Here is a 12,198-nt window from a genome sequence, read left to right as displayed (position 1 = left end):
CCAGTTGCAAATAGTGTAATTTCATTATTCTTAATAGCTGAATAACATTCCATGGAGCAGATGTACGACAATTTCTGTTAGCACTCTTCTTTGGACACACATCTGGATTGTTTCCATGTCTTTGCTATTGTAGATCTCGTTGCTGCAAATATGATTACAAATCCCCTTCTCATATGCAGATATCACTTTTCTATTGGGTATATTGCTAGGAGTGGGATAGCTGGGTCATATGGCAGGTTTATTTGCAATTCTCCAAGCACTCTCCATACTGATTTCCACAGTGGTTGTACTAGCCTACATTCCCACCATCAGTAAAAGAGGGTGCCTTTCTCCCCACATCCACACCAGCAGGTGTTGTTAGTTGAGTTCTGGGTGTAGGCCAGTCTCATTGGGGTTATGTGGTGCCTCAACGTGGTTTTTATTTGTATCTCTCTGATGGCTAGGGAGCCTGAGCATCTTTTCATATGTCTGGTAGCCATTTGTTCTTTAAAAAAAAAGTCTGTTCATTTTCTTTCCCCATTTTGTTACAGGTTTTTGTTTTTGTTTTGCTTTTTTTTTTTTTTTTTCTGTCCCTGGGTTTCTGAAGCTCTTTGTAAGTCCTGGATATTAGTCCCCTATCACTTGTGCAGTGTGTAAAAATTTTCTCCCATTCTGTTGGCTGCTTCTTCACTTTGTTTCCTTTGCTGTATAGAAGCTCTTTAGTTTGATATAGTCATTTGTTCATTCTGGCTTTGATTGTCTTTGCTTTTGGTGTCTATTCTAGGAAGTCTTTCTCTGTTCCTATGTCTTGGAGTGTGTTTCATATGTTTTCCTTTAGTAGTTTGATGGTTTCTGGGTGTAGATTTAGGTCCTTGATCCAGTTAGAGCTAATTTTTGCATAATGTGACAGGTGTTGGTATTGCTTCTTAACTCTGCAAGCTGCTGTCCAGTTGTCCTAACAGCATTTGTTGACTAGATCAGGATTTTTGCCTGGATTGTTTTCAGTTTTCTTGTCAAAGATTAGTTGACTATACATGTGTGGGCTCCTTTCTGGTGTTTCTATTCTGATCCACTGAGCGTTTTCTCTGTTTCTGTACCAATACCGGATTGTTTTGATAACCACTGTTCTGTAGTATGTCTTGAGGTCAGGAATTGTGATTCCTCCAGCTTGATTTCTATTTTTCAGGATAGTGTTAGCTTTTCAAGGTCTTTTGTGATTCCAGATGGACTTTTGTATCTTCTATTTCTGAAAAGAATGCTGTTTGGATTTTTGTTTGAGATGGGATTGAATCTTTATATTGCTTTTGGTAATATGGTCATTTTGATAACGTTGATCCTGACAATCCAGGAATGTGCTAAGTTTCTCCATTTTTCCAGTTCTTCTTCTATTTCTTTTTTGTAATGTTTTATCAATTTTATCATTGAGGTCTTTCACATAGTTAGCTTAATTGCTAACTTAACAATTTAGTTATTTAAAATTCTATTTTAAAGGGGACTGTACTTACAATGTCTTTCTGATCCATGGGATTATTTGTGTATACTAGTGCCATCGACTTGTGTTCATTAATTTTGTATCCTGCTACTTTGCCAACGTCTCTTATGAGCTCCAATAGTCTCTTGACTGAGTCTTTTGGTTCTCCTATGTTAGAGGATCATGTCATCTGCAAATAGAGGTAATTTCAATTCCTCATTTCCAATTTGTGTTCCTTTAATTCCATTTTCTTTCCTAATTGCTCGGGCAAGGCCTTCCAATACTATGTTGAAGAGTAGTGGTGACAGTGGACATTCCTGTCTAGTTCCAGATTTTAGTGGGAAGGCTTCCAATCGTTCCCCATTCAGTGTCATGCTGGCATTGGGTTTTTCATAAATTGCATTGATTGTGTTGTAGAATGTTCCTTTTATGCCTATCTTGTTAGGGTTTTCAGCGTGAAGTGGTGTTGGATTTTATCTATTGAAAGGATCATATGGTTTTTATTTTTCATTTTTTGATGTGATATATCACATTTATTAATTTGTGGATGTTGAAACATCCCTGCATACCTGGGATGAATCCCACCTGGTCCAGGTGAATAATCTGCCTCATGTACTGTTGGATTCTGTTGGCTAGTATTTTATTGAGGATCTTTGCATCTATGTTGGTCAAGGATATTGGTCTGTAATTTTCTTTTTCTGTTGTTTCTCTGTCTGGTTTTGGTATTAAGATGATATCAGCTTCATAGAAAGAGTTTGGAAGGATTGCCTCTTTCTATTGTTTGAAAAAGCTTGTGTAGGATTGGGGTAAGTTCCTCATGAAACATTTGATAGAATTCAGCAATGAAGCCATCTGGTCCAGGACTTTACTGGGCTGGGAGGGCTTTAATTACTGATTCAATCTCAGTGTATGTGAATGGTCTGTTTAGATTGTTAATTGCTTCTTAATTTTGGTGGATTATATGTGTCCAAAAATCTATCCATCTCTTCTAGGTTTTCTGATTTTTTTCGCATATAGTTCCTGATGCTTTTTTGTATTTCGTAGATATCTGTTATATCTCCTTTCTCGTTTCTGATGCTATTGATGGGTATTTTCTCCCTCTTTTTTGATTAGTTGGGCTAGTAGGGAGTCTGTTTTGTTGATTTTCTCAAAGAACCAGCTCTTTGATTTATTGGTTCCCACCCAGATCCAGTTTCCTGGCTTCAGATTGGCTCAGCTCCAGCCATTGTGGTCACTCTGTCTCTCCTCCCCTCTGTATATCTGCTTTTCCAATAAAAATAAAACAAAATCTAAAAAAAAAAATCCTGTGAAATATCTTTTGAAAACAAGATTCTAGACTAACAGTTCCAATGACTACACTGCCATGACACATGTAAAGAGCAGAATGTTGGAGTCATGATTTCTGCTCAATAATTATATTTAAAAATATAGTTGACAGTGGGAAGGGGAGAAGATGGCAGAGGTAAAGAGAGGGGAAGATGGGATGCCCTACACCTACAAAACTATAGTGCAAAGTAAGAATTATAAAAAGCAAAAAAGAAGTAAACAAGAATGCTGAAAATAAAAATCTACATACATATTCAGAGGCTAGATCAGGATATATTATAAAGAGATCGTATATTAACTTACCCTTGAAGTGTAATAACTCCAAAAATAATGTAATATAACCATTGATAACTAAAATACTATGGGACTAAGAAATGAAAATCATGTTTCTACTGACTATCTATCAGGTGATCAGATATGTGTAGCGTATTATACTAAACTCAAGCCAAGTGACAAATATACCTATGTAGTCTTAAGGAAAAAATGGTGCACCTACCTGTCATCGTTGCCTTGAACATTTTATTTTGCATTTTATACATTGTAAAAAATGATACTTATTTTGATACTCTTACTGCCCACACAGTTTTAACAGCTCAACTATGGAAGTTGATTTGTAGCCTAGAGGTCCTTAATTTCAACATGTTCAATCTCCTACTAAGTATTATTTTTACAGGTTTAATGAAACACATTTTTAATTAGCAATGCACTAATGAATAAATATAAACAGATATATGCCCCAGTGTATAACCTGGTAAAGCAGTATATAATCCTAAATATAAAAACTTATGCCTTCAGGTGGAAGAAAAAAATCTTTAAAATAAGCAGAGATTAAAAAAAAACTTAATACAGATAACTTTACTAGAATTAACAGAAAACAAACTTTTGTTTTAAATGCTTTCAGTGGCACTTAGTTTATTATTATAAACTTTGCTTCTCTAGTAGATGTAGTTATTCTGTTAAAATTTTAAGATACATTATAAAAATATAGTAGTTTGATTACAGTGAAAGGAGCTATGGGCCAAAATATAATTGTATGGAGCCATTCATGTGGGATGAATTAATATTAGATTAATATTTACTTAGTCCCACACATTCAGAAACATCAGGTTAAAATGTTTTTTTTTTTGTTTGTTTTTTTGTTTTTGTTAAAAGTGTTCTGTGAGTGATTTAGCATTGTGATTTGTTGAAATGGGCTTTCTATCTCTATTTGAGTGTGTTCTCAATATGCTTTTATTATAATTCAACATTACTAAGATTTCATTGACAAACCTGCTTAAATGTAAGGTGCATGATGGTTGGGTATAAGAATACACACACATTTTATATACGAAAATTGAAATTTATGCTTAGAAGATGCCATTCTAAGAAAATATTTAAAATGCTATAATTCAGTTAAGAAATAGATAAGAACTTGTCAGGACTTGCACTGGCACTTTGATATGGGATGTTGGCATCAAAAGCTTCATCTTAACCTTCATCACAATGCTGACCCAAAGATACTTTCTCAATATATGTGACTGCTTTTTGTGTAGCAAATGTTATCTTGTAAAATTTTATTTTTAGCTTATTATATTGAAAACATTGTATACTTACAGAAAATTTCCAAAGTATATTTCCCATATACCTTTCATCAAGTCTTGCAGATCCATCTCATGATTATTAAAACTAAGAAATTTGTAGTTATCTAAATTGCAAGCATCATTCAGACATCATAAGATTTTCCAGTAACTTTGTTTTTGTTTTGTTTAGTTTTTTTCCCTGCTACAAGAGCCAGTATAAGACCCTACATTGCTTTAAAATAAAAAAATACTTTTTTAGAGATTTATTTATTTACTATTTAAAGGCAGATTTACAGAAAGGAGAGCCAAAGAGAAAGAGACAGATTTGTCTACTGGTTCTGTCTCCAAGTGACACAGTGATTGGAGCTGAGCCAATCTGAAGCCAGAAACTTCTTCAGGTCTCATATATGGGTGCAGAGACCCAAGGACTTGAGCTGTCCTCTACTGCTTTCCTAGGCCTAGCAGAGAGCTGGATTGAAAGTGGAGCAACCAGGACACAAGTAAACACTCATGTGGAAACTAGCAGGAGCTAGCCTGTTATACCACTGGGCTGGCCCTTACATTGCTTTTTGTGATCATTCGTCCTTAAACTCTTCTAATATGCAATAGTTGATTATTTCTTAATTATCTTTCATTATCTTGATATTTTGACAAGCACCACTCTCGTTAGCTATTTTTTCAGAATATCATTTAATTTGAACTTCTGATGTTTTTATGTCAGTATATTGAGTCCATTGACTATGTAAAGGATGCCACAGTAGTTGGGTATCCTCAGTACATCATATCAGGAGCACATAATAATACCGTTCATGTTAATCTTGATTACAGGGGTGTCAACTGACATCCTCCAGTGTAGTTTTGATTTTCAAATTTATAATCAATTTTTTTTTCCAGGAAATACTTGGAACCTATGCCATTTTTTTTTCCATCTAAAATTCTGGCCACTAATTTTAGCATTTACCAGTGCATGTCCACTGTAATAATCATTGTTGTAGTCTAAATGATAGGTTTGTTTCTGATTGGTTAGAAGTACATAGAAATAAAAATCACTTCATAGAATTTGTTTTGTTTTAAGGATAGGGAATGGATATCTTATCTGTTGGTCCACCTCCTGAATGCATGTAACAGCTGCAGCTGCATTAAGTCAGCTGGGAACTGGGAGCTGGAGAGTCAGCCTATGTCGCCTAGATGGGTTCCAGGAAGCCAACAATTTGATGTTTCTTCCCATGCTCACATTGGCTGGAGTCAGGAGTTCAACTCAGGTTTTCAGAAACTGGATGAGGGCATCCCAATTGGAGCCTTAACTATGCTATAAAATGCCTGCCCCTCAAATAAACACTATTTATTTTTTGATGCTGCACTGTACATTCTTGGTGAACTCAGTAATTCTGGGATAATCTTGGCTGATTCGTTGGAATTTTCTGCACAAAGGGTAATAGCATCCTGGAACATACTTTACTTCCTTCCCTTCCCACTTTGCACCTTTTGCTTTATTTTCTTAGCCTAATTTACTGACTGTGCTATATAATGTATACATTTTAAAGGAATTAATGAATTTGAAAGTCATACTGAGTGCAAGAGAGGAAGAGAGAAAAATGAAATAGGGAAAAAGAGATTGATCTTTGATGCACCGATTCACTCCCCAGGTAGCCACAGTGGGCAGGGCTGAGTCAAGCCAAGGCCAGGAGCCAGGAGTTTCAGTAGGGTCTTCTACATGTATTACAGGGTCCAACTACATTGGCTTCCTTCCACTACATGTTCCAGGTCATTAGCAGGTAGGCTGAATTGAAGCGGAGCAGGCACTCCAGCTGGCACCCTTGTGGCATGTTGTCATTACAGGCAGTGGTTTTATTTACCATGACACAATGTTGCCCCTCCACCAAATGTGTTAAGTAGAGACAATAAGCTAGATACAGCATTTTACAGTTCAATATTAAGAAATTCTATTCAAGGTTTGAGAATTTTGTGGACAAACTTTATCAAGTTAAGCATTCCCTTAATGTCCAATATTTTGAGATTTTTTTTTAAAAAAGTATGCGTGCATGGTTAATTTTGAGCAAAATGTCTGTGAATCTGCTGAGATGATTGTTTAACTTATTAGTTTCTTTGATAGTCTGGTAAGTGGCGTAGATTAGCTTTCTAACATTGAAACTACCCTCTACTTTTTGCATGAATCAGTGTCATATTTTATCTTGTTTATTTTCTGCTTTCAATTCAGTACATGTCAAGGACTTTTTTGGTTTTCTGCTTTAATGAGGGAAATCAGCTTGTTGCTGTCTCTTCTTTCAATGTCTTTGTGCAACACTCGACACTACCATGCTTATGTTCACCTTTTAAACTGAGTCAGAAAACAATCCTTCCTCTTAGTTTCTTTAAAAAGAAAGAAAAAAGGTTATTGTGGTATGTAGTGATGGTTGCCACGGTTATGAGAGAAGGGTGGAGTTTGTGTCAGACCCAGCATATCACTGGGGCCTCAGACTGGATCCGGAAGGGGCGGTAGGGATCTGACACATCACTGGGGCAGCAAAGCCCTGATGATAGATCAATGACAGACGCCCGCTTGCCTTACCCAGGAAGGACCAGAGCAGGAACCGCTCAGGTTTTCCTATCAAGGGCTATAAAAGCCTCCTGTTCGCTCCCTTGTGCACTTTTTCATCGCTACAGTTCCCTTCTTCCTCTCTGCTTCCTCTCTGTGAGGGAAAAAGACCTGAGAATGGAATTCCCTGAATAAAAGGGTTTTTACAAGCTTTTCTATGCTCGAATGCGAGGTTTCTATACTGGAGGTGGAATTTAGTATTTATTTTGGAGAATTTGACAGTGAAACTGCTTGAAACTAGAGGGTTTTGCTTTGTTTTGTTTTTGATGTTGCATATATGGAATGAATATTTTAGGCAGTGACAATTCATATGATATTATTTATATTATTTCTACTTGAGTGAGATATTGATAGTTGGTGGTTTTGTTTTGATAAATTGATTTTAAAACTAAGAAAGTGAATAAGTATTCCTTCATGTCTCTGTGTCATCTCGTCTTACATTTCTGATATGGGAGATATGTGTCTGCATTTTTCAAGGTACAGTTGATTAGAGGTTTACCAGATTTATTAATCCTTCCTTCATTGAATTTGTATGTTACTTCTTTGTCCTATTTTCTTTTTTTCTGGTTATCTTTATTTTCTTTTCTCTTGATTATATGCTGTTTGCCCCATTTCTTAAAACAGTGTCTCATAAATCTAATTTTATCTTATTGTCTAAAATAGTTAATGTTCTAAATTTCCATTTAAGCATTGCTTTAACTCCTCCCCTAAATGTGATACTTTATACTGTCAATTTACTTCAAATACTTGTCCAATTTTCCTTGAAACCTCCATTTTGGCATGTTACAGGAAAGAATTTTTTTTCTTAATCTTCAAGTTGTAGATTTTCCATATGTCTTTTTAAAAATTTTTATTTTACTGGAAAGTCAGATAGGAGAGAGAGGAACATCTTCTGTCTATTGATTCAGTTTCCAGGTGGCCGCAACAGCCAGAAATTAGGCGATCCGAAGCCAGGAGCCAGGAGTTTCTTCCTGGTCTTCCGTGTGGGTGCAGGGTCCCAAGGCCTTGGGCCATCCCTGACTGCTTTCCCAGGCCACAGGCAGGGAGCTGGATGTAAGTGGAGAAACCGGCACAGAATCCGGCACCCATATAGGATCTTTGAGCATGCAAGGCCACGAAATGTATTACCATAGCGAGTGATCTATACCACCTGAAAAGAATGCTGAGAACGTCAGTGTTTGTGGATTTCTAAATATTGATTAGGTAAAGTTTATTGATAGGTTTGTTGAGGTCGTAGGTACTGTGAGTTTTTTTTTTTTTTGCTTCATTTTTTTTTTGTAAATATCTGAAAAAGGGATACTGAATTCTCTATTATGGGATTAAAAAAAATCACCTTTATATTGCATCAGCTCTTGAATATCTTTTGAAACATTGCTATCAAATGCATACATATAGGGCCTGTGCAGTGGCTTAAGGCTGAAGTCCTCGCCTTGACCATGCCCAGATGGTTCTAACCCTGGTGGCCCCATTCCCATCTAGCTTCCTGTTTGTGGCCTGGGAAAATAGTTGAGGAAGGCCCAAAGCCTTGGGATCCTGCACCTACGTGGGAGACCTGGAACAAGTTCCTGGCTCCTGGTTTTGCATCAGTGCAGCTCCAGCCACTGGGGTCACTTGGAGTGAATCATTGGATGAAGTTCTTCCTTTCCATCTCTCCTCCTCTGTGTATCTGATTTTGCAATAAAAATAAAAAATACATCTTAAAAAATGTATATATATTGTTATTGTGTTTACCTTAAGAATTGTTACTTTATTATAATTTATTATTTTTTCTTTTATCTCTAAGTAAAGTTTTCTTTTAATTTGTAATTTATCTCACTTTACTGTATTTATTGCCACTTTCACTTGCAGCCAAGACATCGACTGGCACCTATCCGGGATTCTGGTTTCATAGGCAGTACCTTAACTTGGCATGCCACCACACTGGTCCAGATTCTTTTAAGAAATTACATATTGGGGCCCGGCGCGGTGGCGCAAGTGGTTAAAGGTCCTCGCCTTGCACGCCCGGGGTCCCATGTGGGCGCCGGTTCTAATCCTGGCGGCCCCGCTTCCCTTCCAGCTCCCTGCCTGTGTCCTGGGAAAGCAGTGGAGGACAGCCCAAAGCTTTGGGACCCTGCACCCACGTGGGAGACCTGGAAGAGGCTCCTGGCTTCGGATGGGCATAGTATCGGCCCGTTGCGCTCACTTGGGGAGTGAATCATCGGACGGAGGATCTTCCTCTCTGTCTCTCCTCTCTGTATATCCGCCTTTCCAATGAGAAAATAATAAAAATAAATCTTTAAAAAAAAAGAAATTACATATTGAACTCATTTTATTCTCCAGATCTTGGACAAAGTTTAGAACTTCTTTACAGGCTCATGTTGCTTTGGGTTTGTTGTAATTAACTAACTTTCTTTCTTCCTTCCTTCCTTCCTTCCTTCCTTTCTTTCTTTCTTTCTTTCTTTCTTTCTATTATTTTCTTTTCTCATTTTCATGTAAGCTACTGTGATCTAACCCCTTACTGGACAATAGGTGGCTGCATTCTCATTATAATTAACATTTGGAAAATCCCATTCTAAGATCCATATTTAGTCTTAGCAATACAATCAGGTTTTGTTTTGTTGGAACAACTTCCAAAGCCATTTTCAGTCCTTCAAAAAAGATTCTTCAGAGTACTGAGAAGGAAAACCAAAAACAACCATTTTCCACTCACTAAATCTCTGTTATTCCAACAAAACAAAGCAAAACAAAACTTGACTGTATTGCTATCACTGACACACAGCTGTCTCTAGACTTTTCTTCCTATTGTGTCCTTAACCCTGCCTTCAATCCCCCATTTTGTTGCAATAATAAAAGAAAACAGATTCTAAGATTCAGATTTCTTCTGAATTTGTTCTGTGTTCACTAGCAGCTCAACAGTTTTCTTTTAGTCAATGAATTTGGATGGCACATGTGCAAGGAAAACAGTGACTTTGTCTAAGAGTATTTGTCAGAGAGGTGATGTGCTATTGATACAAACCTTGTGTAGCTAAAGGTATGATCTTGCTAAGACACTGCTTTCATTATGTTTTGCCCTGCTCCAATACTTACAAGATAAAATCTAATTCTCTTCGCTTGACATTCAAAGGTCGCCTAAATAAGAACAGTTCATAACCATCTCAGCACTCTGACTCATACTGTTCTTCTCTTTCTTTTGTCCCTCTCTGTGAATTTTCATAGCAATTTACAAGGACTGTCATTGTTACGATACTGCTACCTTAGGAAATGTATAACACAATATGCTGCATGTCCTGTAGATTGTAAACTTCACAATGTCAGGTATTACACTTAGTTCTTTCTCCTTTCAATTTGATTCAGTTTTACTTCCCAGAGACTACAAAATATCTGTACTTTATGCATACTCTAATCTTAAATACCTGGTATAATATAATTTCCATGTACAGTGGTCAGTAAATACTAGTTAACCACATAGATATTTACTGATAGTCATACAATTGAAATCTCATATTACCATTTTTTGAAATTAATGTATAACTTACATCTATTCATTCATTTCCTCTAAGTATAAAAATCACAATTTAATGTACAAATTATTTTCATAATCAATTTTCCAAAAAGGGAACATTTAAATATATATCTTCCCAGACTTGATGCTTGGCCTAGCAGTTATGATGCATTCGACATGAAGATGTCTTGTATCAGCATCTTGCTTGAGCTCCTTATTCCAGTCTCCTGATGATACAGACTCAGGGGTAAGGCAGGGGGTCAGCAATAAATGCCTCCATTAATATGGGAGATATGTATTGAGTTTCCAGCTTCCAGTTTGTTTCAGGCAATTGAGGAGTGAACAAACAGATGACTTTTATTTTCCTTTGTTTCTTTTTGTTGTTGTTGCTGCTGTTTTTTCTCTGCACCTTTAGTAAATAAATAAAAGATTAAAATGCAGGGCCCAGAGTTTTGGTGCTATATGTTAAGCTGCCACCTGTGACACTGGAACCCCTTAATGGTAATGATTTGTGTCATGCTTGTTCTACTTGCAATCAAATGCTTTGCCTAAGAAACAGCAGAAAATGCCTATGGTCTTGGGCCCCTTTCTCCCACATAGGAGACAAAGCAGAAGCTGCTGGCTCTTGCATGCAGGAATCTGAGGGATAAAACAACCAGTGTAAGCCCTCGATCTCTTTCTCTCTGTCTGTAATTCTTTTACTTAACATGTACTGAGTTGAACTTAGTCTTGTGACTTCATTGTGGTATAATCTCCTTGTGCTTAGCCCCATAGAACATTTATCCTATCCACCATTTATGTTTAGAGGGCTATTGAGCCCATGCTTATAAACAACTATGAAAATATACTATCACTAATAATAATAATAATAACCATGGGGAAAAAGAGGAAAATGCTGTATTCTTGGAATCAAAACATAAAATTCATGAATTTTTTTCTGTTAATAATAGAACAAAAATAAGGAAACGGTTATATGCCTATTGGAATTGATAAGCAGCAATGCTGTACTGGAAAAACTGGAATACAGCAGGAGAAAGAGAAAAAGCATTTCAATTTTCATGAGTAAAAGTTGTTAGGTACATTATATAATTCATAAATTATTTTAAAATACTTCAAATGAAATAAAATATTTGTTTTCTACAAATGTTTATGCATTTTAAGGAGTTGAGAAACATGGTAACATATTCTATAAAGAAAGCTGTAGACTTTAATGTATCAGCTACTAACAGAATGTATGACTTCAGGCAGATCATAAAACTTCTTCAGGCTCAGTTTTAACACTTATAATGTATGTTCCCACCTATCTCACAGGATATTGTGAAGATTAAGTAGAACAATAATTGAATGATTTTGTTAAACATTATTATACTTAAGAGATTACTATCATTACCAAAATATTCAAATAAGAAATTTCCTCAGTGAAGCAAAAATAAGAAACACTAGAGAAGGATGTGTTAGGAGTCATGTAAATTTTTTTTTTTAACTTCATGAATGTCAAGAGGTGGTAAGGCTAGTAACTGAGAGTTTCCAGATAAAACACACAGGTCCCATTTAATTTTGAATGTCCGATGAACAACCCATATAACTTTAGTGTAAGTAATTAATATACTCAGGCACTTGCCTATAAAGCACATTGAAACTACTGACAAGTAGGTGTCAATTAAGTCTGGATTATTGAGAAATGACAAAGATTAGGTCTTTTCCTATAACTACTTTGTATGGATACCTAAGAAGGAAATAGATGGAGATCAACATATTGATGGGAAATATTACATTTTCCATTTTA

The sequence above is a fragment of the Ochotona curzoniae genome, unplaced genomic scaffold, assembly GCF_017591425.1.
Source record: "Ochotona curzoniae isolate NIBS_2020 unplaced genomic scaffold, NIBS_Ocur_1.0 scaffold_1852, whole genome shotgun sequence".
Lineage (NCBI taxonomy): Eukaryota > Metazoa > Chordata > Mammalia > Lagomorpha > Ochotonidae > Ochotona > Ochotona curzoniae.
The sequence above is the reverse complement of the archived record's forward strand: the minus strand, read 5'-3'. Positions refer to the sequence as shown.